The following is a 27,600-nucleotide window of genomic DNA, read 5'->3' as shown; positions in this document are numbered from 1 at the left end:
CCTCTATCTTATGCTATATTTTTTTTCTATTTGGTGCCATACTTTTCCAGCTTTCTACCTTTTTAATTTAATTTTAAGCAATTTCTTGATAAATGGTATTTTGATAAGGAGGGACAAGTACATGGAGTAAGAATTTTCTGTGCTCTTTTTTCTTTGCTGATGTTATGGGATGTTGTGCTTTGAGTAAAAGCTTATGTGTTGATTAGAGTTAAAGAAAAACAAAACTAGAGTCAATGATGTGTAATAGAAGAGAACTGAAATGGAAAATAAAGCAACAACAAAACTACCTAATAACCTAGGATGTAGGTAAAGAAAATTTTATTTTCTTAGCCAGAACATCCACTGTAGCAGCATTTCCACATGGCTGTTTTGCAATAAAAAAATATAGCCTGGCTGGTGTAGCTCAGTGGATTAAGCACGGGCTGCCAACCAAAGGGTTGTGGGTTCAATTCCCAGTCAGGGCACATGCCTGGGTTGCAGGCCAGGTCTCCAATGTGGGCCACAGGAGAGGCAACCATACACTCTTTCTCTCCCTCTTTTTCTCCCTCCCCCTCTCTCTAAAAATAAAAAAAAGAAAATATTTAAAAAGTATAGCCATAAAGTGGCCTTAATGCTTTCTGAGATTTTATTATACTTTCCAAAATATCAAAGAAAGGCTGAATTATGTTTAATATACTTTCAAAAGTTGGTACATTTAAAATACCCTGGAATCCTAAAAATGTATTATCAAATAAACTAGCTCTACTTGCCACAAGTTAATTAGAATATTAGGCTAATTGTAAAATTGATTAAATATTTTATAATATATAAAATATATAAATATTCTGCTTTTAGAATTCATTGCTCAATTCTTCCCAGATTCTCTTTGGAAGTCATTGAATGACTGGTGGAAAAGGATACATTTAACCCAGAGAAAATAAGATTAAGGGGATTTATCACTTCCTTCTTAAACTTCAAGGGCTGTCAGAAGGAAAACATGACTCTAATGTCACGCAGAGGGCAGAAGCCGTGCCGCTGTGCATATCTGTGACTGCTGTAAGACTACAGTTCCTGACAGTGAGAGCAACCCCCCAAAATGCTGGGGTTCCGTTTCCCCAGAAGTCTGTCAGGCCCGGATGACAACTGGGCAGCAGTGTTGTTGAGGAAGGACTCCTTCTTCAGCAGGAGGGGGCATAATACTGTCCCTAAGGTTCAGCCTAACTCTAGGAATCTAATTCTGTTCTGTGGACAGATGATTGATTACTTTCCTTCTTAAGGACCCTTCCATTTTTGCAAGCAATTGTTTATTCCTATTTTGTGTGCTGACCAGTATAAACTGAGAAAGGGCAGAGCTGGGAGGCTGGATGGCATCGAGTGGTAAAATTTTAGTTCATTTCATTTTTCTAACCTGTTGAAAGAACCACTCTAAGGCCCTCCATGGAGCCCCCCTTCCTCTTCTCCTCTCTGCCTAGCACTTCCTTTTTCATCAGCTCTGTAGCCTAGCTCCTAAAGGCTGCAAGCCAGCGGGGATAGGGCTAGTCTAGAGCTAGCTACGTTACAGTAAACAAAATAAAAATTTTATATATACACACACACACACACACACACACACACACATATATATGGAACAACTGATACAAGTATGATAGGATTTTCATTTTGTGCATTGTGTCTTCAGCATATGCATCATAATATAACTGAGCAGCTACAGTTTGGGTGATTGTACTATGTGTGATGCCACTTAATGCCTCATTTGGAAACTGCATATTGGAGTCGAAGGCAAAGGTTGTTGTTTCTAAAGATCAGATCTCAGCTATAAAGGGATAATTCCCATTTTACCTTTATCTCTTGCCTTCCAGGAATCCAAGCTGTGTCTTTATTTTCAGTTGTTTTTCTTAGCTTAGGTTTTCAATTTATATTTCCTATCTTATTTCTTACTCAGTTCTTTATATATACATATATATTTTTTTCTGGTTTTTGTGTATTCATGTTTTTATTGAAAGCAGCTCATGTCGATTTTGAAAGTAGCTACCTATGAATTTTAAAAAAACCCTGATATGAAATAGTAAGGTAAAAATAAGTTTTCCCCTTCCTTTGGGAACCACCAGCACAGTGGTGGGAGCCTCGAGGTACGGTGCAGAGGGTGAAGGGTGAGTTCATCCAGGACTTCTGCGCCCAGGCTACGAGGTAGCTGTTCGTGGCCAGGACTTTTCCCTCATGACAGGCTCGAGGTGCTATTTATGCTGAACAAGATATACTTGTAAATATTTCGTCTATCAGCAAGAGTGAGAAGGATAACAGTGCACAATTTCCTGGAAAAAACACAACTCTCTGATGTGTAGAGTATGCCAGTTGGGCGGTGTAAATACCCCCGCCGTGGCTGATTTCAGGCTACCAGCTGGAAGCTACTGAGTGGATTCAGGAGAGGGGCACAGGAGGCGAGCCCGGGCACTCACTGCACTGTCAGGCTCAAGCACAGGTGTTTTTACAGCAACAGGACACATTTCCTAATCCAGTTGTTGAGGGGTCATTATACTCTCACAGTTCCAGTGTTTGGAAAACCTGGCATGATTAAAATCCAATGTGTTATTTTCTCATAAATGAAGCCTGTTTGAGTCAGAGGAATACTAAGAAGGTACAAATTCTCCTTTAGAGGGGGCATATTTTCAACTCTTTGCTTTTTCTACCTGTTTGGTGTTCTTGGGTCAAGCACCAAAAGGGGGAAGAGAGAGGAGGCAAAAAAGCACATAAGCAGATACTGCCCCCTGAATCCTACTTAGGAGACACTGTAGCTCTCTGGTATAAATTAGGAATTTACACACGGCATGCCTACACAGAGTGTGAGATGGCTGTGTAACATTTTAAATGTCGCCCTGAGCAGCCTCTGGACCATTAGCTGAGTAATCTCACTGCTGCAGGTTTTGCAATCGTTTTTTTCCCATCACCGTGTGTCACTCGAAGCCTTGGTTTTAAGATTCATCTGCACCTGGTATACACCCACTGCCTGGCTGATAGATGGGGCTTGCTAGGCTTGTTTTCATTAGAGTGGCTTGGCCAGTGTGAAGTATGGGGCTGTGAGGAGAAATGCATAGCGGTCAATTCAAGGGAATTTGTTTTCCTTGCCTCAAGATGGGAATGCTTTCTCTTCAGATGCTACCTAGAATCGTCCACAAAAGAAACTGGCCTATAATAAAGCAGGGTCTAGAGGGGAGAGAGGAGAGAATCACAGGGGAAAAGGGGAAGGACTCACATGAACAAGTATAAAGGACACATGGACAGTAACTAAGGTGGGGGGCAGAGATGGGAGGGAGGTGGGGAGCACTGGGGGAGGGCAGGGCTGGGAATACAAGAAAGAAAACTGTACTTGAACAAGAGTTAAATAAAAAAAAATAATAATAAAGCAGAAGAATATTTTTTTTCAGTTTAGGTCAATTCAATGAATATTAATTGAGTTACTACTAATATGTGGTAGGGAAACAAAGGGCAGTAAAACATGATACACGTACACACACATATGTATTTCTCATATGTACATACACACACCCACAGATACCTCACTACCCTAGAGAATCTGAGTTCCAGTTATTTGTTACTTACTCTTACTCTGCAACAGGACCTCAAATTCCCAAAGCCTAGACACAGCGAGACGCCAGGCATCCAGCAGAGTACTCTCTCAGAGACGGAGACTGAGAGCCAGAGAGAGGTGGGAGCAGGCTGACTTATTTTTAAGAGTCTGGACGTTGGAATACCTGGGTTTTAACCCTGGCCCTTTCATTTAGTAGTTTCATGAGCTTAATCAAGTTATCCTCTCTGTCTCAGGTATTGTATCTGTAAAATACAGATAATAGTAACGTTCCTCTCACAGGAGTTTTGCACAAATTTAACTATATACTACATGTATTTACGCTACTTAGAAAGTGCCCGGCACACATTAAGTGCTCACCAAGTGTTATTTTGTATCTTGTTTATTTTTATCAACCAGCTACCATGACAAATACCTTAAAATCACTTATTTTATTTACCTCATTTTATCTCTAAGAGATATTATACCTGATTTAAAAATTAAATAGCTCCCTTCAACCACAGAGCCAGTAAATAAGATTCCAATATTTTTAACTCAGATCTCTCTGGGTCCAGAGCTGATATGCTTTATTACTCCTGTGTTTTATCACTTTTTCTAAATCGTTCTGCTATTTTTAAAGAGATCTGACATTTACATTTTTATTCATTTTCTCTTTGTGTGTAAATGTTGAAGCTCTTTTTTCTTTCTTAGAGCCTTATTTTGTAAAATTAAACAGATATAAAAATAAGGGAATGTATAAAAAGCAGCTTTCTAAATGAGAACCATGAAGAGTGCTGATAGAGGGAAATGAAACGTTATGAGGAAATAGAAGGAAAACAGGGTCTACATTTAAAATATGTTAGTCTGCCCAGTAGAAGACTCCCCAAAGACTGTGCTCCACTCCCATGGCAACAAGTAGTGTTGGGGGACTAGTTTCCCCTTTAAAATTCCATTGAGACTGTAGGAATCTGTTCCTGAGCAGTTGAAGAAACTTTCACATTGAGATGCACTCCTCGCACTTGGGGCCTGTGTCCTCAACAGACCCAGCAAGTCCAGCCCACCAGGCCCCGCTGCTTCTCCTTCCCAGGACCCAGCAAGATCTATTTCTATCATTTTTATTTGGTGATTTACTCTTTTGTTTTTTCATTGTTCATTTTATCATATTTTTCCATTACCATTTATCACCCCCATACATCCTCTTTCACCTGCAACCACCCCCCCACACTGTTGTTCGTGTCCATGTGTTATTTATTTTTTAAAGTGTTCATTCTATATTCCTTAATTTCTTAAACTATCTTATCATTTTCAGAAATAATCAACATAGAACTTACACATTCGGCCATCAGCCAGTGAATGAATAAGGCTGCTCTTTATGCTCTGTTTCTTGTTACCATGGCATTTGTCAGACTGAAAATCTAGCTGGTTGTTTGAATTCCACTTGCATTCATAACCATTAGTTTTGTTTCATTTTAATAAATTTGCTGTCCATATTACTATCACTATGTTAACACCCTTAAGGTCAGGGTCTCTGTTGGTTCTGTTCATTATACCATCAATTCCTCTCCAAATACTTGTTTTTAAATTAATTTAAATATTAATTATCTGTCTTCTGGGCAGTTGTTCACACTGACAGAAATTAAGGCATTGACTTCTTGGTTTTCCATTTCTGCTGTCCTATTCTCCCTTAGCTACTTATCATCAATACAGAATTCCATCCATTTTAAACCTGATTGTTTCCTCACATGGTCCATGTCTGAAATCTGGAGATGTCCTAGAATCAGTGCTGTCTTGTGATGAAGTTTGGCAGCATCTGCTAGAGCACATAAGAAAATGTTGTTTCTTACAGTTAAAGCTCTCTTAGACTTAATGTCCACTGACCAGGAAGATTAAAACTCTCTTTAATCTTTGTGAATTGTTTTGACCAGATAAATAGAATTGATCTCATTGGGACCAGTGTGAACAGCTCTGGAAAGGTTTACTGGAATGTAAGAGTATGAGAGGTTGGGATAGACTTCTACACCCTTGAACAATCGGGCATTTATTGAATATATCGGAAAACATTGGCGAATCTGTAGGCAGTGCGCATTTTGGGATTTATAGGGGGATTGCTCGAAAAGGGAGAGCTGGTATACAGAACTGCAGGCAAGGCAGATAAAGTGCACTCTGTTTCAGTGACGGTTTTCCTGCCAGAGTTCCCAGGCCTGCTTATCGGAAGCTATGCTTTAGCCAACACTGTGATAAATCCTCTTCCTTCAAGAAGCCTCTCCTGTTAACGCCTACCGGACTCCACCGGGTCATAACATTGTACGGCACACGGAGTTGACGGTTAGCTTCTCTATACACTATTTTATTTTTCTAACTGACTTTTGTGGAACTATGTATTATCCTTTCTTCTAGATATTCCATTTGTCTTGCTCCTAATAAATGTGTTAACTCCTACTAAATGGACCACATCTTTGTTTTGGTTTTCTTTTTTTCTCTGTTACTGGCATCTATAATGACATAAGCCCAGGATTTCACAAAGTGCGTCTGGTGGGACTTTGTCATCATTATGAGGAAACTGAAGGGATGAAGGCTGAAAGCACTGACTTACTGAAGGGTTTCCCAGAGTCTTTAATGTGATGATAAGTAATATGATGGAAACATATTTCCTCTAAGATGGAAATATGTTAATATACAGTATTTCCAAAACATATTGGTCATGGGACCTTTTTTAAGGAAAAAAAAAGCACTATTGGTTGGGCACACAAACTTTAAAAAACACTGTAACAGACACATACACTGTAGTTAATACAACCAAGAGAAAAGTGTAACATAAAAACTCACTCTAGCCCTGGAGTCAGACTCAGCCAGATTCAAATTCCCAGTCCTATCCTTAATAGTTGTACGAGCAATTTTTAAGTTATTTAACTTTCTTAAGCCTGTTTTTTAAAATTTATACAATGAAATAATGGCATTCTCTCTAATTTGCTTCTGTGAAGTTTGAGTGAGAAAAATCTATACAAAGACCTCAGCTCAGAGCTTGACCCCATAAACACACAAAAATGTTATCTATTTTTATTACTATTATTGTTTTATTATTAGTATGTATTAGCATATGGGATGGGTAAAATAGGTTCACAGGTGTGAGTGTGTGAAACATAGTTTATTCTTATATTATTATTAATTAGTTGTTATATTTATTAGTATAATTACTAACCTTCTTTTGCCCTCCCCTGTTGTTATTACAATATTGTTGACTGTATTCTCTATGCTGTGAGGTTTATCCCTGAGATTGTTTTTAGAACTGGCAATTGGTGCATCCTACTCCCTTCCCCCTTTTCACCCGCCTTCCCAATCCCCTTCCTATTTGGCAACCGTCAAAACGTTTTCTGTGACCATGAGTCTGTTTCTATTTTGCTTGTTTGTTTATTTTGTTTTAAATAAGAGGAATCATATGATAGTTGTCTTTCTTTGCCTGACTTATTTCACTTATTATAATTCCCTCTGGCTTCATTCACATTGTCTAAAATGGCAAGATTTCATTCCCATTTAGTGGCTAATATTCTGTTGCTTAGACATACCACATCTTCTTTATCCATTTGTCTATCAATAGAGAACTTAAGTTGCTTCCAAATCTTGGCTACTGTATGTAAATAAAGCTGCAGTCAACATAGGGGTGCATATATCTCTTCAAACTAGTGATTTGGGTTTCTTCAGGTATATATGCAGAGGTGGAATCGCTGGGTCATAAGGCAATTCTATATTTAACTGTTTGAGGTATCTCCATGCTACTTTTTATAGTGGCTGTACCAATTTACAGTCCCGTGAATTCACTGGGGTTCCTCTTTCTCCACATCCTTGCCCATACTTCTTGTTTGTTGATTTATTGATGATAGTCATTCTGATATGTGTGAGGTGATATCTTATTGTGTAAACCATTTTTTAAAGGCTACAGTAGTTGGGACTTTCTTACTTACAACCAAATACAACCTTACCAATACAAGGACCAACTCTTAGATAGGTAAGGTGAGAATGAGGACAATAAGAGACAAATAAAATTTACTAGACACAGATGAAGTAGCAAGGATGCCACAGAAAACCCAATTTGGAAAGAGAAATTGGGTTTTAGAAGTAAGAACAATAGAAATGATATTAAACATTAATATCACTATTGAGTATTTATTTTACACCTTAGGCTTTCAAAATGAGATAAAGTTATTTAATCTAAATATCAAACTGGTGTCAATATGAATCCTAATCTTTGTCTGGGAGCCAGAACATTCAGGCACAGAGGTAACGTGTACTTGCCCAAGGTCACAAAATAAGTAAGGAGCAGAGCCAGGAACGGAATCCCGGTCATTTCATGCCAAAGTGCACAGGCGTCCCTCTGTACCCTTTGATACTGATAGAACTCAAGTGTATACTATTGAGTAAAGCAAGGGATGGAGATGGGAGGGGACCAGAGACTTGAGAGAGAAGCTGGTTTAGGTCTCAAATCTGTCTTCGGGCTCTAGGGATGAGAGCGGTCGGGACATTAATGTCACATTACGAGAGAACAAATAGCAAACTTTGGGTTCCGATTCTGATGAAGAGAGAAGGGTCGACATGTAACTCAGGTTTTTGGCTAGAAAGATGATGGTAACTCTTAAATTTCTATAGTTAGGAGATCAGGCAACAGTCCCATGACTGAAAGATATTGGAATAAATAGTCCAGACTTTCTGAGATTTTTATGAAAAAATCAAGCAGAAGTACCTGTTGTTAGAAATTCATCAAACACTTCTTTTTTTTTAAATTTAATTCTTATTCAAGTACAGTTTTCTGTTTTATATTCCCTGCCCTGCCCCTCCCCAGTGCTCCCCACCTCCCTCCCATTTCTGCCCCCACCTTAATTATCAAGCACTTCTTAAGCCAATAATGCGACAAAACATCATGTTAGGCAAGGTGAAGGCCACAAAAATAACTACAACATGATATGACCACTCTACAGGTGGTTCTAATTAAGTGAGAGACAGCAACTGGTGCGTAAACAGCTTTGTATTGACCAGTTAGCAGTTTTGTTTTTCCTCCTGAAATAAGAAGGAGCACAGGGCTGGTATGGCGCCTCTGGAATGCCTTCAGGAACCCGTATTTTCTCTCTGTTTTCATTCAGAATAGGAGAAGCCTAGTGGACACGTGGAGGCTGGTAGACCTCCAGAACTCTCTGCGTTCTAGGCAGGACAAAGAGAAAGGCAAGGCGCATAAGTCTCAGCGGCTGTTTTCCTCCCCTCTGTCAGGGAGCTTTCCTGGAAATCTTACACAAGAACTCTCTCTTACCTCACCGTCGGCCAGAATTGTGTCACACGGGCTTTCCTATCGTTATGGGTTGAATGTCTGTGTCTCCTGAAATGTGTGTGTGGGAGCCCTGACTTCCAATGTGATGACATTTGAAACGGACACCCAGGAAGCCAGACAGACAGTTAGAAGAAGTGGACAGAAGAGGGGAAAGGGCACAGGCTCTGGCCAAAGCCAACAAGGTGGGGTCTCAGGCTTTTGGTGTGTGAGGTTAGCTGACCTGATGGGAGACAAATGCAGGGAGATGCCATTGTTAGAGAACCCCAGGTCCATCTTCTAATATTCCAGTGGTGATACCCTGGTCCTCTACCTACAAGCCCTGCATCAAAATGTCGGTGGAATGAGTCAGAGCTGCAGTCTTCAGAATAGACTGGTTCATGTGGGAGCTTCTGCCAACTATCGCTTTCTCTCCTCCACACCAGAGCCAGTGGCTGAGAAGGTCACTCTCCATTGCCCCCAGGATCTGAGGAATTGTTACTGTCCTGGTATTTTCAGGGTCTGTGCCAAGGCACTGGAGCGAAGCCCTGCTGACATCTGATGGCAGTAAAAGTGGAGAGAACAGGAAGATAAGGCTTTTTTTTCTATTGTGGGGTGGATTAGATTAGACTCTGAAGAACATCCTAAACGGATGTAGAATGCAAATGCCCAGAAAGGCTGTACAATCTCCATCCTCAGTGAGGAACAGAGGACCCTCTGGCCCCGCTCTTCCCCTGCCTTAGTGCCCATGCTCCACCGTCACTCGGAGGCCTCTTTTCCCTTCTCAGTCCCAGAAAGAGCATCCCTCCCGAGGGCTTGTCCAGCTCTAAGACTCTCTCACCTAAACCCATCCTTCCTGGTTTGCAGGGCTTGATTCTAATATCATCTCCCAGAGAGGCCTTCCCTGCCCACCCAAAGTAATGTGGCTCCTCACACACCCCTGTCCCTCCCTCACTCTGAATATAGTTCCCTAACGTATTGAGTTGGACATGAATTTGCTTACGCTGTCTATCTCACCCAGGAGAATAAGCCCTAAGAAAGCAAAACACTGATGTCTTATTTGCGATATTTCTTTGGTGCCTAGGACATTCCTTGGCCCATGGTAGGCACTCAGTAAATATGGGGTGGGACAGAATTAGGTTTATAGTTGTTTATGTGGAAAATAACATAATACTTAATAAATAATAATCCAAGAACAAACTCTATGTTTCATGAACTCACAACTATGAAACTATTTTTGCTCCACCCTGTGTATTTGACTTCATTAATCATGGGGGCCTGACCAACACTTTAAAAATGTAGTTTTTTCCTTGCAGCAGTATTAGTTTTAGTGATATTGCTATTAGAAAATGAAGCTGATATTGCTTTTTAAAGTATAATGAGTAATTTTCAAAAATGTAAAATCTGTTCATTTCTGTCTCTTGCCACTAGATGGTGGTAGTAGCTGAGTGGATGGTTTAGGAAGCATCTGGTCTTAGAGAAGAAACTGTGATTTGGGAGGCTAAAGAGAGAAGCTCTCCGATAATAAAAACATAAGAAGGATTTAGCAGAGATTTTCATAATTGTGAATAATACATTTTGTTCCCGACCCAGACCTTGGTGAGAGGAAATGGTTGTGTAAATATGGCACAAAAGCTCCTGTTCAAAATGCTATGCAAATAAAACATTTCTTGATTCGGTTCTCATTAATTTGAAAGCTATTATATGATAGAATTCTTCCAATAATCTTGGGTATTTAAGCCAGAAGTTGGGAAAAGGAATAAGAAAACGGTAGGCACAGTCCTACTGCAGATCTCACAGGTCCAGAGTGCTCTCTAGAACCAGCCTGCCGTGGATTACTGGGCTCGCACAGTGGCTTTGGAAAGACAAGTCAATGAAACGACATCCAGGTCTCTTATTTCTCTCACCTGTATTGTAATTGTAGCAACAATAATGGATTTTCCCTAAGAAATATTAGGTTGCTCTATATATTAAAGCATAATAAGTTTTTTAATAAATCTTTTTAAAAGATTTTATTTATTTGTTTTTAGAGAGAAGGGAAGGGAGGAAGAAAGGGAGTGAGACGTCAATGTTTGGTTGCCTCTTGTGCACCCCCTGCTGGGAACCTGGCCTGAAACCCAGGCACATGCCCTGATTGGGAATCAAACCAGCAACTCTTTGGTTTGCAGGCCGGCACTCAAGACCCTGAGCCACACCAGCCAGGGCGTACATGGGAAGTTTTTAGAAAGCACTTGGTACCTAGTAGATGCTCAGTAAATGGTAATTATTTTATATTAAAAAATGGAAAATGCATGTGTATGCAACAGCAAACCTGAACTCCAAACCAATGAACCGTTTGAGCTCTCAATAAAGGTGGCCCTCCTATCACGTCTGCACTTTCGCTCTCCTTGAGAGAATGTCTTCACGCTTTGGAATACCTCTGTCTCAGCTAAGCAAGAGTACATTATCCAAAATTATCTTTCAAATAAATGTGAATGTCACCTTGGCTTATTCAAATGAAGTGTAGCAAATAAGTTGGAACATGAGTGATCCAAGCAAGACTTAATGAAGAGAGGTACTTTTCCTTTGTGGCTAGTGGAATCTGTGTAAAATCTTTTAAGATGGCTACTTGGAGAGAAACATCAATTTTGGTATATCATTCCTCATGTTTATTTAAAAATTATTACTTAAAAAAGTTAAAACATGTTACTTCATAGTGACAAGTTGATATATAGTAAGCTTTGAGTAATAAAAGATATTTAACAGACTTATTGAATTTATGTATTAACCACATTAAAATCTAGAAATATTATTACTAACCTATGAAAATAAAATTAGTTTTTGTTCAATGTCTAGCAATGTATTCACAATTATACCCAACTAATTTTAAATGGAGATCACATCTCACTTCATTAGTATGGGGTTTAAATTTTTTTCATTTTAATTATTTGGGGTCCCCTAATTTATTTGGGATTCTCTTCAACAAAGAGATTTTGGCTGTATCAACAGTATTTTTTTCATTTATATTTGTTCAGCAAAACTGCTGGTTTCTGGGGAGAGGATATGAGGCAGCTGCTAAAGTCTAAAACTTAATTTCATAAATTTTTCTTTCTTTGTATTGCTATCTGCTTACCAAGCTTTCTGTATAGAGGTTGTTTTAGGAGGAATAATAACAATAATAAAATGTAGTCTTTATTAAATTTCTAATATATACAGACACTATTTTTAATCCTTTATATGAATTGAGTTATTCTATTCAAGCATACCATAAGATAGGTTTTCTTATTATTCTCAATTATGAGCAAGGAAAATGGGCACAAAAAAAAAGTTTAGAAAAACTTTTCTAAGGTCACACAGTTAGTCCTTGATCTAGGATATAAGTCCAGCTGGTCTGATATCATACCTCTCAGCCTTGGAGTGCTATTGTTATTCATCGGCAAATGAGAATCATACAGTTTTAAAACTAAAGGAGGCAGTGGAAATAATCAAATCTGGGATTTTCTAACTTCAAGTGAGCCACTTGAAGTTGTGAAGTCAATGTACTTGGTAATTTTAGAACAGAAAAAAATAACAATAGAAAATATGAGAGTAAATCACAGGTACAAACCTTCACTTCAGTTTAGTGTAGGTGTGTTCAGGTGTATACAGGCTCACAATGTGAAATATAATTTTATTGTAATCAAGGTCACGAAAGTCAGGAAGCTACTAATCAGGTCCAACTTCCCCATTTGACAAAAGGGCATATAGGGTGGGGGAAAAAACAACTTTGCTCCAGAGAAGTTTAATGGTTCCCTAGAACACACTGATCAGAAGTGGCAGAGCCTGAGATAAAAAACTGTATAAACTACTGTTATTTTCTCTGCTCAGCCTCTGTTGTGGCTGCCATTACTACCAATTAAGTTACCTTAACCAGTGGTTCTCAAAGCTGGGTGTGTCTCAGACTCACGCAAAGGCCCAGCCCCAAGCCCGGGGCTGCTTCCCCAAGCTTCCTGCTTCCCCAAGCCCGGGGCTCGGTGTGTTTATTACTTCTGTCAGTGATTTTGCTGCACGCCGACTCTGAGGAACTAACTGCTGCCTTGAACGCCCTGCTGCCACAGCATGTGTTTGGTGATTGTCACTGCCAGAGTTCTCATAACACTGGGAGAAGCGATGGCAGAAGTCAGAGAGCTTCTCTCTTTATAAGAGGCTTAAATTTTCTTAGGGAAACCAAGATGTACATGAATCCCTTAGTGAACAGAAACTATATAACTAAGTGTTTATTTAACCTTATTTAATAAGTACCAATGGTATTCCAAGAAGCAATTTTAAAATTCCTCTATTGTTATATACTCAGGAAACCTTATAATGCTTGTTTAAGAGAAACTGTTTTCTGAGAAAATGTGGTAGAGAGAGTTGAATCGATTTCCCCCAACACACAGACGAATTGCCTGTGTCAAACTAGTGGCATGAAGCCCAAAGCTGCACTCCTGAGAGGTGTTCCCCAGGCCAGCTGACTCACCAAACTCACCCTGAAGGCGGATGATCTGTTCCTTTTTTACTGGCAGAACGTTGAGGGAGTTAGAGCTCCTGGCCAATTTCAAGGTCACAGGTAAGTTCATTTAAAATGCACTCAAGAGACTCCTACTGAAATCCCTTCACACAGGACAGTACTGGAGAACCACCTCCCCCACCCCCACCATAAGGACCATTCATTCAGCTGCAGGATACACAGAGGTCATGGATCTCTTGTAAAAATCAGCTGGAATTAGCGTAGCTGCGCTGCAACACTGATGCTCTAGAGACTTTTTGTTTTTACCTCCTCCTACTTTATGTCAAGGCATTTGATTTAATCAGTTGTTTCTTTGGTAGTTTATTCTTGCCGAGACTCATAAGACATTTATATTACTAGCTTTTCATTATAAACAAGCAATATGAAACTTCAATATAGCATTTCTAAAAATAGGCTTTATTTCCCTGGTACCAATGATTAAAGCAGGGCTTCCATTAAACATTCCACATATTTACATGAATTTGAAAAAGGAGCCCTCCCTTTCCACAAGCAACGTGACACCCTGCTATAATTCACACCTTGTATGGAGCCAGGCAATACATTCCCTAAGTAGCCACACGACCAGTTATTCAACAGTAAGACCGTAGAGCTATAGAGCTTAAAACTGAGTGGGGAAATTTGAAGTAATAAAATCTAACTCCTTCCTTTATTTCACACATGAAGAAAGTAAGAGTCACAGAAGCTATGGGACTTAGCCTAGACAGACTCAGTTATCACTAAAGATGAGACAGAAATCTGGGTCCCAGATTCCTTGGCTAGAGTTTATTTCTTCATTTCACAGGAAAAGTAAGGAGCAGGTATGTTCTACCCAGCAGGTCACAGAAGCTGACTTATTCCAATTTCCTGGAGGTGTTGCTGGAAATTATCACTAAGTTTTCATTTGTTTATGCCAATTTTCACCTGTCCCAAAAGGCCCAATCAGGCTGTTTACACTGGGCAAAAATCTCTCTCATCCTAAATCTGTCCAGCTAAATTGGGTGCATCGGTTTGTTTCAACAAAAATAACATCACCTTGTTAGTAGTATATGCTGATATCACGTTATGTACTTGTGTAGCCTTTGATGAGATAATTGTATAAAACCAGATTTGAAGGAGCTATGTCTGGAAGGACCCATCTACCTCGAGGGTGTCTTACCAGCTGCCCTCTCGGAGCTGCTGGGCAGCATGGCCTTGCAGTCAGAAGTGTGCCACCTGGGAAATCCTGGTGGTGATTTCCCAGGTGGCACACTTCCTCCCTGAACCCTGGGTTCCACATTTGCATGTTGAAGATAATAATACACTTAATTAGGGCAGTTACTAAAGTTAAGGAGATTTTTGTTTGTTGGGTCCAATTTTACATCCTGAGCTCACAGCACCCACTACCACTGCCAGATTCCTGTGGCTACGTCCACCTCTCCTGCATATTTCTCCAGTTTTCCCCTCTATTCTCTTCTCATTCACACTTTGCAGAATGATCATCAAGGAAGAAATCAGCAACATAGGACACACAAATAGGATCTGGGGCATTCAGCCTGCAGTCAGTTCAAGCAGTTGCCAGTATGTGAGCTTTCAGAAAAGTCAGTAAAATTTTTGGCTATGCTAATGGAATTGTCATGCCAAGAGCAAAGAGTTGATGATTCTGCTCTATTCCAGAACGTGCCATTAGGCTCTGAGCAGCATATTTCAGGGAGAATGGGAGTATATCGGGGTGTTTTCAGAGAGGGACAAATAGGCTGGTGACAGGATTAAAACCATGTCAAATGGAAACATCAAAGGCACGAGTGATGTCCTGAGGGAATAGTCTCAGCTCAGAGGATGAACGAGTAGTTCTGGCTATAGGCTGCTTATGAGAAGCAACTATTCCATATGTTTTCTGGAGACACCATGACCTCTAGAGTAAACAATGCAGAGACAGAGCCTAAGAGCTGTCTGAAGACAGAAGGGCCTGCCCCATCGGGTGCTGAGCTGCCTGTCACTGAAGGCATTTAAACAAAGTTGGACAATCCTCAATGGGATATCGTAGAGGTGATTCAGACATGAAATAGAACATTGAACAACAGTGATTTTAACCTTTTTGAAATCATGAGCCCATTTAAAAAATTGACAAAAACTCTTTTCCCAGAAAAAAATATGTCTTCGTGCGTATAGGCCCACAATTTTGCATAAAATTTCAGGGATGACATGAGTCACTTAAAGCCTATCTAGGGACTCAGTAAGGACCATAGACTGGAGGGTAAGAATTTTGGGGTGGAATGAGCTTCAAGCTCCCTGCCATCTCTGGGAACCTATGACTGTCATTTCTGCACCTCACAGTTTCTGCCTGGATAAGGAAGGAATGCTTGTCTTTCTCAAGAAAACTTTTGTCAGAAAAATAGAAGGCGGCCTCTCGATCCAGTGTCAGTGAGCCCCAGCTGATTCCACAGCAGGCTCAATGGCAGAGATCCGCAGATTCCTCCAGACAAGGAGGGGCGCAGGTGCATTTGCTTCGGGAGTAGGTTCTCAGCGCAGCTTCTGCTTCTGATGCCATTCCCCTCAGTATTGTTGATGTATACTCCTATGGCAATTTTTCTGTGTTTATTAGTATCATAAGCTTTCACAAGCCAAGTGCTATAATATCTTGCCTCTTTGAAATTGGTTTTAACTGTTATAAGATTGCTTTCTTCATGCTGAATGAAAGTTGCTTCCTAGCAAAAACAAACTGATTTCAAATTACCCCATCAACTTTCTAAAATGGTGATGTGTTTACCATAGAATTCAGACACAGAGGGTTTTCAATTATGTGGCTAGACTGTTCATGGAAATGTCCGTCATAAAATGCACACTGGATATTTACTCTTTCATCAGGCTCACCAAGTGCACTTGAATGGGATTCTTTTTCTTTTCTCTGTACCATTAAGATATTGATAGGTTTGGAGTTGCTTGGTTTGAAATTTTAAGACTAGCTAGCTCATAACATTTTATTTTCTGCTCCCAGGGCAGGGTTTCTTGCTTATAAATCAAGCTGCAAATGTGATGAATTGGATGTCTCCGACTCAATTAGCTTAATGTGGGCAGGAGGATTTCCAGGGTTTGTAGCCTCTGTTTTACTAATCCTCTCAGCAGCCTGTTATATACAATGTGTATTAATGCCTGGGTCTCGGGGAAACATGGTCGGCATTTTTCATTCGGAATCCAACATCATTCTATATTTCACAGCTTTGATTTGGACCCAAAGCCACTGAATGATGGTTCTCAACATGATTTGTATTGTTTCAGGCCTTACCTTGTTGTCTTTCTGCCTTCCGACTGAGTGAAGAAAGTAGCCTAGCAGAATTGCAGTTGCCACTGGGTGATTTAATTGGGGGAAAATTTCTCAGCAATTTAAGGAAAACTGCAGGACCTGGACCTCTTTCTCTGTCAAATAAATGATCAGGTGTCATGGGCCCCAGCAAAGCAGATCCTGGCAGTCTCAAGAGCTTTCCACACACTCATCATATTTTGGTAGTGAAATTTGTTGAAGGAATTGATCACACAGTTGCTTTGCTTTTTGTTTTCTTGAGGAGAATGTATTGAGGCCATGAATAATGCTTATTGGAAAGGAAATATCTTGTATTAAATACATTTTATGCTTAGGAACATTATTTGGCACCTTATCTCTATTGTCTATCTGTTAGCATTCGTTAGCTGAGTTATTGCCTTATGTATTTTTTCTTGCCCCTCCTCTCTTTCAGTCTCTCTGCCAATCGCTCTCCATTCTTGCTGATTAATTGTTAAGGACAAGAACTTTGAAATGATGCCCAGATGGTCAAGTCCAAGTTCTTCCACAACTCACTGTGCATGACCTTGGGCAAGTCATTGGTCTCCCTAGGCTTTGCATTTTTTATCTATTCCATGACAATATCAGTAACTAGTTTATGGAACCAAAATGAGAATTTAGTGAGATTGAGCACAGCACCACTGTGCTCATGGTCCATTAAGATTATGGGTAGTTGTCAGAGAAAATGCTTGATGTGATTTCAATATTTTTGAATTTGTTGAGGCTTGTTTTATGTCCTATCATGTGGTCTATCTTTGTAAATGTTCCATGTGCATTTGAAAAGAATGTGTATTTAGCTTCTTTGGGATGGCGGGCTCTCTCTCTCTCTCTCTCTCTCTCTCTCTCTCTCTCTATATATATATATATATATATATATATATATATATATCAGTTAAGTCCATTTCATCTAGGGCATTGTTCAATGCCACAATATCTTTGTTGATATTTTGTTTGGAAGATCTGTCCATTTTTGACAGTGGGGTGTTAAAATCCCCTACTATAATTGTGTTGCTGTCAATATCTTTCTTGAAGTCCTCCAAGATTTTCTTTATGTATTTGGGTGCTCCTATGTTGGGTGCATACATATTTACAATGTTTATGTCTTCTTGGTGGATTCCTCCCTTGAGTATTATGAAGTGACCTTCTGGATCTCTCTTTATGGCAACTTTTTTGAAGTCTGAGCACAATTTACAATTTACCCAAGTGCTGGAAGCAACCTAGGTGCCCATCAGTAAATGAATGGCTCAAAAAACTATGGTACATTTACGCAATAGAATTCTATGCTGTGGAAAGAAAGAAGGAGCTCCTACCCTTCACAACAGCATGGATGGACCTGAAAAGCATTATGCTGAGTGAAATAAGCCAGGCGGTGAAAGACAAATACCATATGATCTCACCTTTAACAGGAACCTAAACAACAAAACAAACAAACAAGCAAAATATAACCAAAGACACTGAAATAGAGAACAGGCTAACAGTGACCAGAGGGGAGAGGGGAGGGAATTTCAGAGGAAAAGAATGAACAATTTGCAGAACAATTATAAAGGACACATGGACAATAACAGAGGGGGTAGAAATGGGAGGGAGGTGGGGAAAGCTGGGGGGCTGGGCTGGGGTGGGAGGAAAAGGCAGAAAACTGTACTTGAACAACTGTACTTGGGGTAGTTGTTAAACAATGTGTGAGTGGTCACTCTGGGACAGGCACCGTGGTAGGCACCGCACAAGGGTGGGATGAAGAGTGGGACAGAATCCATCCGCCTCATATTCTCATGTGATAGTTAATGGTTGGCAGGACACTCTCACATGTCTCCTTTCATTAGCTCAACAACCCTGTGAAAGAGGAGGCCCATAGTTATTCCCATACCTTTCAGGAAAAGAAACTGAAACCACATGAGATTAGGCAATTTGCCTAGTCTAAATTCTTTTTACAAATTCATATTACAAGCATAGAGTGCATTCATAACGTTCTGTCCTGTGCGAACCCCTAGAAAGTCAAAGATGAATGAGAAGCTGTCCCTGTTCCAAAGGAGCTCAAATTCAAGTGCAAAAGAAAAAAGATAATATGTTAAATAATGTGAAATCACACAGGACAGAGCAACCAGTAGCCTTTTTCCCCTCCCTCATATTCTCTCAAACCTGATGTTTTTAAGGCACTACCTTCTGACATTTGGATCTACTATGCCCGCAATATTCTGCTCTCTCCTAGAAGTTCTTGGTAAATATTGACATTGTTGACTCAGAAATCTGAGAACAGGCAGAAGTTCCCATGCAGAGAAGCTGCAGAAAGCTTAGCACAACACAAAAATTACAGTGGAGCCCCATTGGGAGGGCTCAGGCACAGCTGTCTTCATGGCTTTACTAAGAAAAGCCTTCTGCCTTTGGAAATGCCACCTGGCCTCGTGCCCCTTATAATAAGGGGCAGTGGTAATGCTAAAGCCTTTTGCTTGCCTTGGCTAAGAAAAGAGCCTGCTTTTGGACTCAGAGACAAAAGCAGGCACCCCAAAACAGCTGGTCTTTTCTTATCAGGAAGGAGCAAAATTTAAAACAGGCCAGACTCACCCCAGCTCTGGCCACAGGCTGCTTTCTACATACTGCTCTGTACTCGGTTGTTTGGAAACTGACTTCATATCATCACAGGGCCCAGTTCAAGGGCTTCCATGGCTTCCTCAAGTTTGAGAAACAACAATAATTCAAAAGCCCTTTTCTTGCCTCGGCTGAGAACCTCAGCTAGTAGACTTACTTGCAGGCTTTGGGACACCCAGGACTGATATCGAACCCCCACTGCTCTGTCTTTTGCTGGGGTGCAGCCTTGAGCGTGTCACAAAATAATCGTGTCTCAATACATCCAACTTACCTCAAAGGGTTACTTGAGAATCAGAATAGTGTTTTTTTCCCCAAATTTTACCTTCTTATAAGAACTATCCTTCAAAAAAGTCTATATAGTGGGTCCATTTAGACTTACTGAATCAGAATCTCCAGACAGGGGCCTGAGAACTTGCATATGTATTATCTCAGATGATTTTTATCTTTAGGCAAGTTTGGGAAACACTGAGAGATGCATATGAAGAGCCAGCATGGTTGCATTGCACACAGAAGGTGCCAGCAGTCTTTGGTAGCTGAAGGATACCAAAATCCTTATCATTGAAGGATGCCGTTGACATTGGCATTCCTTTAAGCTAATAGAAATGAAAGGTCCTAACACTGCTGTCGATCAGCACACTGCTTGGCACTTTAGTTGTTGTCAATCTAAGTTATTAAACTGAATCACTTAATGAAGATTTCTTTGGAATTTACTCAGTATGGGCATTATTCCAGATGCTGTAGAGGGACAAACTATATATAAACTCTGATATAATCTGAAGTACAAAGGCCATTATTAATTTTCAATAGTTCTTGAAGGAGGTAGTCATCCCATCTGGAGTCCAAAGAAAAAGGACTATTTGGACTGACTTAAGGGTAAGCAAAGTTTTCAAAGTGTGTGTTTATTTTTTATTATTCATACATTTATTAATCTCGCTCAATTATTTTTATTTTAGGTTAAAGAGAGAAGTATTCTAACTTTAAAAAGTGTTTAAAAAGTCAAAGTCAAATTTAGGAAAAAAAAGTTTTCAGCTCGGCTGGTGTAGCTCAGTGGACTGAGCGCAGGCCTGTGAACCACACGATCACAGTTCGATTCCCAGTCAGGGCACATGCCTGGGTTGCAGGCCAGTTCCCAGCAGGGGACTCACGAGAGGCAACAATACACTGATGTTTCTCTCCTTCTCTCCTTCCCTTCCCCTCTAAAGATAAATAAATAAAAATCTTTTAAAAATTTAAAAAGTTTTCTACCCTTGACATCAAGAAACTATAAACTGTAATCTCCTTTTCATGGATTGTTATTTCCCTGGCACACCCACAAGCCTATTTGATACGTTATTGTGACCTCTTTTTCTTACCCAGAGAAGATCTTCTGAAAAACAGTCCTATTGTTTTGTCCTTCTAAAGTACAGTCAGTACTTACTCAGCCACTGAATTCTAAATATCAAGGAAGGAGATGTTCCATGTAAGAAGTTATCTTAATCATTTAGGTTTGTTTTTTGAAGTGTTACAAATTGCTTACCAGTTTTTATGGGAAACTGTTCAAGTAAATTACTTGACTTTTCTAGTCTTAGAGATTACCAAACAAAATCTAACCTCCTTTCATTGTCCCATCATCAATATTAGGAACATAATTTATTGTACTTTAATAATCATTTAGTTGATATTAATGAAATTTCTATTATGTAGGCCTATTGAGAACAAAAGATGAAGGAAACATATCTTCTTCCTACAATGAGTGACTGACCATGCCACCATTAATTGTTAATAATACAAATAGCTGGGATATGAGAAGCATGCATACATACTAAGTTGTACATAACCTCACAGTGATTCTATGAGGCTAGTGCCATTTTTACCCCCATTTTACAGATATGAAAGTGCAACCTCAGGCTATGACTTCTTTAAAGCCACACAACCAGGTTAGTAGAACAGCTATGTGGCTTTGTTCTGTTCTGAGCTCTTGTATTTGTTAAGTGAGAGTGGAAGCCGAATCCTCAGGAATTCTGGCTCTCTTGTTTATTGCAAGCATGATACTTACTTTTGAACTTCTTTTCAATTTTATAAAATGTAGTCAATATAATCTTGAGAATTCTTGGGTATTAAATTAGATAACACAATAACATGAATCTAACTTGTTACATGGCACATAGTTACACATGAAATGTTAGCTCCCTGCCCCAGCTTTTGTCTAATAAGTAACACTTCTTTGTACTTCCAGAATGGGCAGCATTACCTTATTCTAATTTACTGTTTCTAATTACTGTGAACAAATGAACTCTGATTACGTTCTGATAGTTTTTAAAGTTTCTTTCTTTCTTTTTTTTTTTTTTTGCTCTGATTTGTGTAGCTCAGTGGATTGAGTGCCGGCCTGCAAACCAAAGGTTGCTAGTTTGATTCCCAGTCACCACATGCCTGGGTTGCGGGCCAGGTTTCCAGTGGAGGGTGTGTGAGAGGCAACCAAACATGAATGTTTCTCTCCCTCTCTTTCTTCCTCCCTTCCCCTCTATATAAAAATAAATAAATAAAATCGTTTTGAAAAAGTCTTTTTAATCTTTGGAAGTCTGCAGTTTTACCAAAAGATACCTCTACAAGTGAATTTATTTTTCTTTGTGTTGTTTAGAATTTGGTATCCTTTTTTCAAATATGAGTATTCATGTTTTTCCCTAACTTAAAAAATTTCCAACCATTGAATCTTCCAATATTGCCCCTTCCCCATTCTTCCTATTGTGTCCTTCTGAGTAGATATAACTTGGTTTCTCCTTCAATCCTCCATATCACAATCTTTTTCATGTATATTCCATCACATTTTCTTTCTAGTTTGTATTCTGAATAATTTTCAATTCACCAAGTCCTTTTTCAGATGTGAAAAATCTGCTACTCAATTTACCCACGATTTTGCCATTTTAAAACAGATTTTTTACTTTCTCCCAAATTAGTCAATATTTTTTTGAATTCTTTGTATGCCGACCCTTCCATTTATTGTATATGATGACTCACCCTCCTGACGGGCTGCTTTCTCAGGTTGTTTACAATTTATTATTGTGAGTTCAACTTTGACAGGCACTGTTTTATCCGTGGTACTTACACCCACCAGGGGTTGGGGTGTTATCACTAGAGAAAGGTTATGTGATTGCTTTTCCCCAATACTCCAGAGGGTTCATTTGTCCAGAACCACAGTTGGTTTTGTTTTGGTTTTTACATTAATTTTGCCACTTAGGAGAGCCTCATACCTCCTGGGAACTGTAAGTTTGGAATACACATTCACATGAAGATCTGGATTGGGGATTTCAAATTCCCTTAAAGACATTTTCATTTAAAGTGGAGACCATCTTTCTTGCTGCTTCATTTAAGCAAGGTCAAAGATTTTTTAAATCCCTTTGTGTGTCTAAGCAGCAGCTTTGCCAGAATTTAGACTTTATGTATGGCTCACAGCCTCAAATCTATGACACATCTTCTATTCTCAAGTGGCCATTGAAACTCCAGTTTCAAGCTATTATGGTTTATATAGTCCATACACAGTAGTGTTGGCTTATAAACCAATCACTCTGGCTTCAAGTTTCTGCTACATTTCTGGCACCAAAGGATTTCCAACTCCTGCGTTTGAGCTCTTATTTCTACATTTTTATCCAGAACTTTTACACATTGATATTAGGAAGGTCAGTCATGTTATATGAGTCCATTTGGTCTGTATGTCTACTTTCAGTCAACTATAAGAAGTTATTGAACAGTACTTTATATCAGGCACCAGTGAAGGCACGGAAGCTAACAATGATGAAAGCAACAGAACTTCCTGTCCTCACAAAGTTTAACTATAGTGGGAATACACAGAAAATTAATAAATAAGCATATAACTTAATGCCAAATGGTGGTAAATACTATTTTAAAAAGCGCTAAAAGAGAATGATGACATAGGGAACTGATAGTGGGGTGACAGTGAGGACTATCTTAGATCTAAGGGAGAGAGAAGAAATTTCTATTAAGATGACATTTGAGAAAAAGACCTAAAAAATAACAAATCTAGGTATGCATATAATGGAGAGTGCCCCAATGAAAGGTGACAGATGCCACAAATGCCCTGGAGCTAAGACCATGTTTCCCCTGTTCAAGTACAAAGAGCAGAACAGCATGCTGAGCAGGGAGAATTGTGGTAGGAAGTGAGGACAGAGAGGCACTGTGGAGGTTAAAATGAATAAGGCTGGAAGCTCTTACATGTGCCTTATAAACCAGAAAAGGACTGTGGTTTCATTCAGAATGATGTAAGAAAGCAGTGGAGGGTTCTTGAACAGGAGAGTGAAATGATGTGATTTAGACTTTGAAATGTATCTTTTTGGGTGCTCTAGTGAATTGACTCTCTGCGTTTATATTATAAAAATCAAATAGTGTCACCTTGTTTGCTAAGCATGAACTAGTATGGGAAGAGAACTACCCAGTCAAGTTAAACTTTTATCGATCTGAGGTTTTGTGTATAAGAGAAACTGAAATTTCTAGCCAAGTATGAAAACACCTTTACCTTCAAAGTATATCTCTTTGAAGCAGTGCTACAAAGAGACATAATTTTTTTCTAACAAAATGTAAATCAAGTTTGAATTGAGAATAGGGTTGGTGCAAATTACAAATGTAATCATCACCCCAACCTAATTCATCCCAATTATTAGGCTATGCTTTAAGATTAAATGACTTCTTTTGAAGTCTTCTTCCCTTGATAGAAAATTATCTGATTCCTAGAGTAAAGAGTATGAGATTCTCTTTGTCTCGAGTTAAAAGGACTACAGGAAGCCCAGGTCTAATTACCACTAGGGGCGGCTTATATTTTGTAGTGCTTGCTATTTGTGCATGTTTATTGCATAACACGCCGTCTGCACGGGCATGTGGGAAACGTCTGAGGGCATGCCCGCGGCACTCGACACTCAGTACTATTGTTTGTTAGACCCAGTTCTTCAACTTCACAAATATCAAGAGCTCAAGTTGGTCGGTGTATCTGGAAGTGAGCAGGTTCAAGGTATTAACACATGTCAACAAAACTAATAAGCTTTTAAATCTCAGTGTAAATGTCACTTCTCTTCAGAGCCTTTCCAGATTCCACAAATCTGAATTAGCTACCCTTCCGGTGCTTCCAGAGCACCCTGTATTTGTTCCTGTCTTAGCACTGACCGCACTGCATTGCCACGGCTAGTTTACAGCTCTTCAGATTGCTTCCCCTGTCAGACTGTGAGCTCTGTGAGGGCGGAAGTAGGTTTGGCTTATTTCTGTATCTGTAAACGTGCTATGCCTGACGTGTAAGGAGGCTCAGTGAACATTTGTGGAATGTATGAGGGAATGAGCAGATAGAGATCTGATGCCAACTAATTAATCTGCAGTGAGGGATAGTAAACTTTATTGGTAATTCAGCCAGTGTTTCCAGTTGAAATGTCTACTTGGGAAGCCAAGTTATAATAACAAGATTACGGGATGAACAAAGAATTAGGGCGGGGGGGGGAGGCCTTAACTGCTGATACCTCTAAGTCATGGCTGTCCTTCTGATCATCTCCCCTGAGCATACCCTGAGCATAGCCTAGCGGAGGCAGCAGAGTACTTGTCCATCATCTACTTGCATGTCCTCTCCTCTGAGCACTTTTTGAGGTTGCAATAAATGTTTATTATGTGTCTCCTTCTTTCAGATTCCTTATATATCAACATCACTTACCTTATACAAATATCCACAATGTGGGGGGCTTTAACCAACATAACTATACTATCATCTTAGATTTTTGGATATTAGGAGTTAACATTGGGTCTCACTGGGCTAAAATCGAGGTGTGTGCCAGGCTCAGTGTCTTCTGAAGACTCAAGGGAAAATAAATTTCCTTGCCTTTCTCAGCTTCTAGAGGACACCTGCATTTTTTGACTTATGGTCACTTTCTCCCTCTTTAAACCCAGAAGCATAACATCCTTAAATTTCTCTCTGACTCGGCTTCTATCCAACATAGCCTTTGCTGACTTTTTCAACAATCCTGTGATAACTCTGGGCTTGGCTTGGACGACCTACGGTCATCTCTACCTCTCAAGGCCCTTCATTTAATCTGCCCGAGAAGTGACTTTTGCCATGTAAGGCAACATATACACTCCAGGGATTAGATAGAACATGGGGGAACTTTATTTTGCTGACCACACCCTTTAAAGGTCTCCCTTTAGAAACTTAAGACAAGATGCTAAGTAAGATATTGGACCCTAGGGTGCACCATTCCCTATTTACACTTTATCCTACAAATACCCAGGACATTTCTTGTTCCCCAAATCTCAACAAAAATTCACAAGCTATATTCTAAGGTATCTGGAAACAACACTTTTTTTTTTTACTATTGCTACTAATAAATGATGGTCATAATAAAAATAATCTACCCATCTTTAGTGCTGAACATGAGGCACTAGCCAGACACATTTTATTCCATTTAGTACCTACAATAATCCTGTTTAGCACATGTTGGCTTCTTTATTTTGAAAATAAAGACTATGAAGTTGAGAAAAATGTAAACATTTGCTTAAAGCCATTTAAACAATAAATGATGGAACTGGAATTCAAACTTAGAGTCTTTTCCAAAACTTGCAGTGATTTTTCCTAGGTTTGGAGTTTTAGACATGTTATTTAACCTTGCTAAATATCAAATTGCTTCTGAAGCAAATCGAACAAAATGGAAATAGCATCTACCTAACAGGAGTCTTGTGAAGACAAATGAGATGTTACCTGCAAATGTTTGACACAGGGTCTGTTGTATAGTATGTGCTCACTAAATATTACTTTTTACTTAAAAGTTAAATTTTAAAATGTGTTCACTGTATTATGATACTTTATCAAGTTTAGAGTGTTGTTTACTACTGTTCCATTGCTCCTTAATACTCATTATGTGAAATAAACAGGTTATGTTTTAATTTAATTTAATTTATTTCTTTAAAGATTTTATTTATTTATTTTTAGAGAAGGGAAGGGAAGGGGAAAGAGAGGGAAACATCCATGTGTGGTTGCCTCTCACATGCCCCCAACTGGGGACCTGGCCCACAACCCAGGCACGTACCCCAACTGGGACTCAAACTAGCCACCCTTTGGTTCACAGGCCAGCACTCAATCCACTGAGCCACACCAGCCAGGGCTAAACAGAGTGTGCTTTTAATAAAACCATTTCATCACGGTCAAAACAGAGGCACAGGAAGACTACGTGTCCTATGGGAAGACACCAGCAGAACCAGTTCTCCTGAATCCCAGTGCAGTGCTCCAACCCATTGGTGATTTAGACTAATTTGACCTAAAGAAATACAAAACTGAATGTCACGCGCACTACCCATAATACTTCGTAGCAACGAGTACAAGTGTGTGCTGCTGTGCTATGCATGGCTGTGAACAAGCGTGTTTTGGGGGAGGGCAACATGTGGAATCTTTTGTAAATGGGTGATTCACCCAGCCTAAGAACAATCAAATTTTAGAATCGACCCCTAGATATTTCTGCTAAAACATGGGGTCAGTGCATGTAGTGGGGGGTTTTGTTTTGTTTTCAGCTAAAGTTCCTTAAACTGTCAGCCTCCATTATCTGTATGTGGTCCTTAGGGTCATCACTTACGTTTCTGACAAGCACTACTGCTCCATGAAGATGACCGTGTTAAAAATGTCTTCTTTAAAAGGTTGGCTTAAATGCCTGGACAAAATTATTAGACAATTTCTTACTTTACCTTTTAATTAACTTTGGGTTTTAAGGAAGAATTAAAAAACCCTGAAGATGAAAAAACATGTTGGCAATTAGGTCAGCACAATCTCAGATTTTACCTTTGAAGTAGGCTTAATTTGTGTCTGTGATAAATAAGTAACGAGGTTTCACACACTGGACAAAAATAGCTACTTGTGACAGTGTTTGATAATAAAAGGGATGTTATTAATAATTGAGAATTAATAATACCCAGAATGGCTCCCGGGAAGGCAAACATTTAGTAGCCAAGTAGGGTGTGACATTGTGAATTCAAATAATCGTCTCTGTTATTTCCCTGAAGGAAGTTGGTATGGAAGTACTTACAACTTTCTAGCCCTTTGCCGAGGAAGAGAATGGTGGAAAGACCAGGGGTTCTGTGTCAAGCTAACTTGAGCTTGAAGCTTGGGCTCTACCTAACATCTCTGAGGTTCAGTTTTCCTATCTGTGAAATTTTTTAAAAGATTTTATTTATATATTTTTAGAGGGAAGGGAAGGAAGAGAGAAAGAGAAGGGGAGAAATATTAATGTGTGAGAGATACACTGACTGGTTGCCTCTCTCATGCCCCCAACCCGGGACCTGGCCTGCCACCCAGGCATGTGCCCTGAATGGGAATTGAACCAGCCACCCCTCAGCTAGCAGGCCAGCACTCAATCCACTGAGCCACACCTGCCAGG

The 27,600-nt window shown here is 39.6% G+C and overlaps 1 protein-coding gene across 6 annotated transcripts in view; it reads left to right on the top strand.

Annotated features, from left to right (window-relative positions):
- The window catches only part of DLG2 (discs large MAGUK scaffold protein 2), a 1,965,529-nt gene that overhangs the window by 960,711 nt on the left and 977,218 nt on the right, over positions 1–27,600 (top strand). The window lies entirely within an intron of this gene.

Source organism: Sturnira hondurensis, unplaced genomic scaffold (genome assembly GCF_014824575.4).
Source record: "Sturnira hondurensis isolate 20B ecotype Veracruz unplaced genomic scaffold, ASM1482457v3 Scaffold0003801, whole genome shotgun sequence".
In the NCBI taxonomy this organism is placed as follows: Eukaryota; Metazoa; Chordata; class Mammalia; order Chiroptera; family Phyllostomidae; genus Sturnira; species Sturnira hondurensis.
This window is presented reverse-complemented; position numbering and strand designations above follow the sequence as displayed.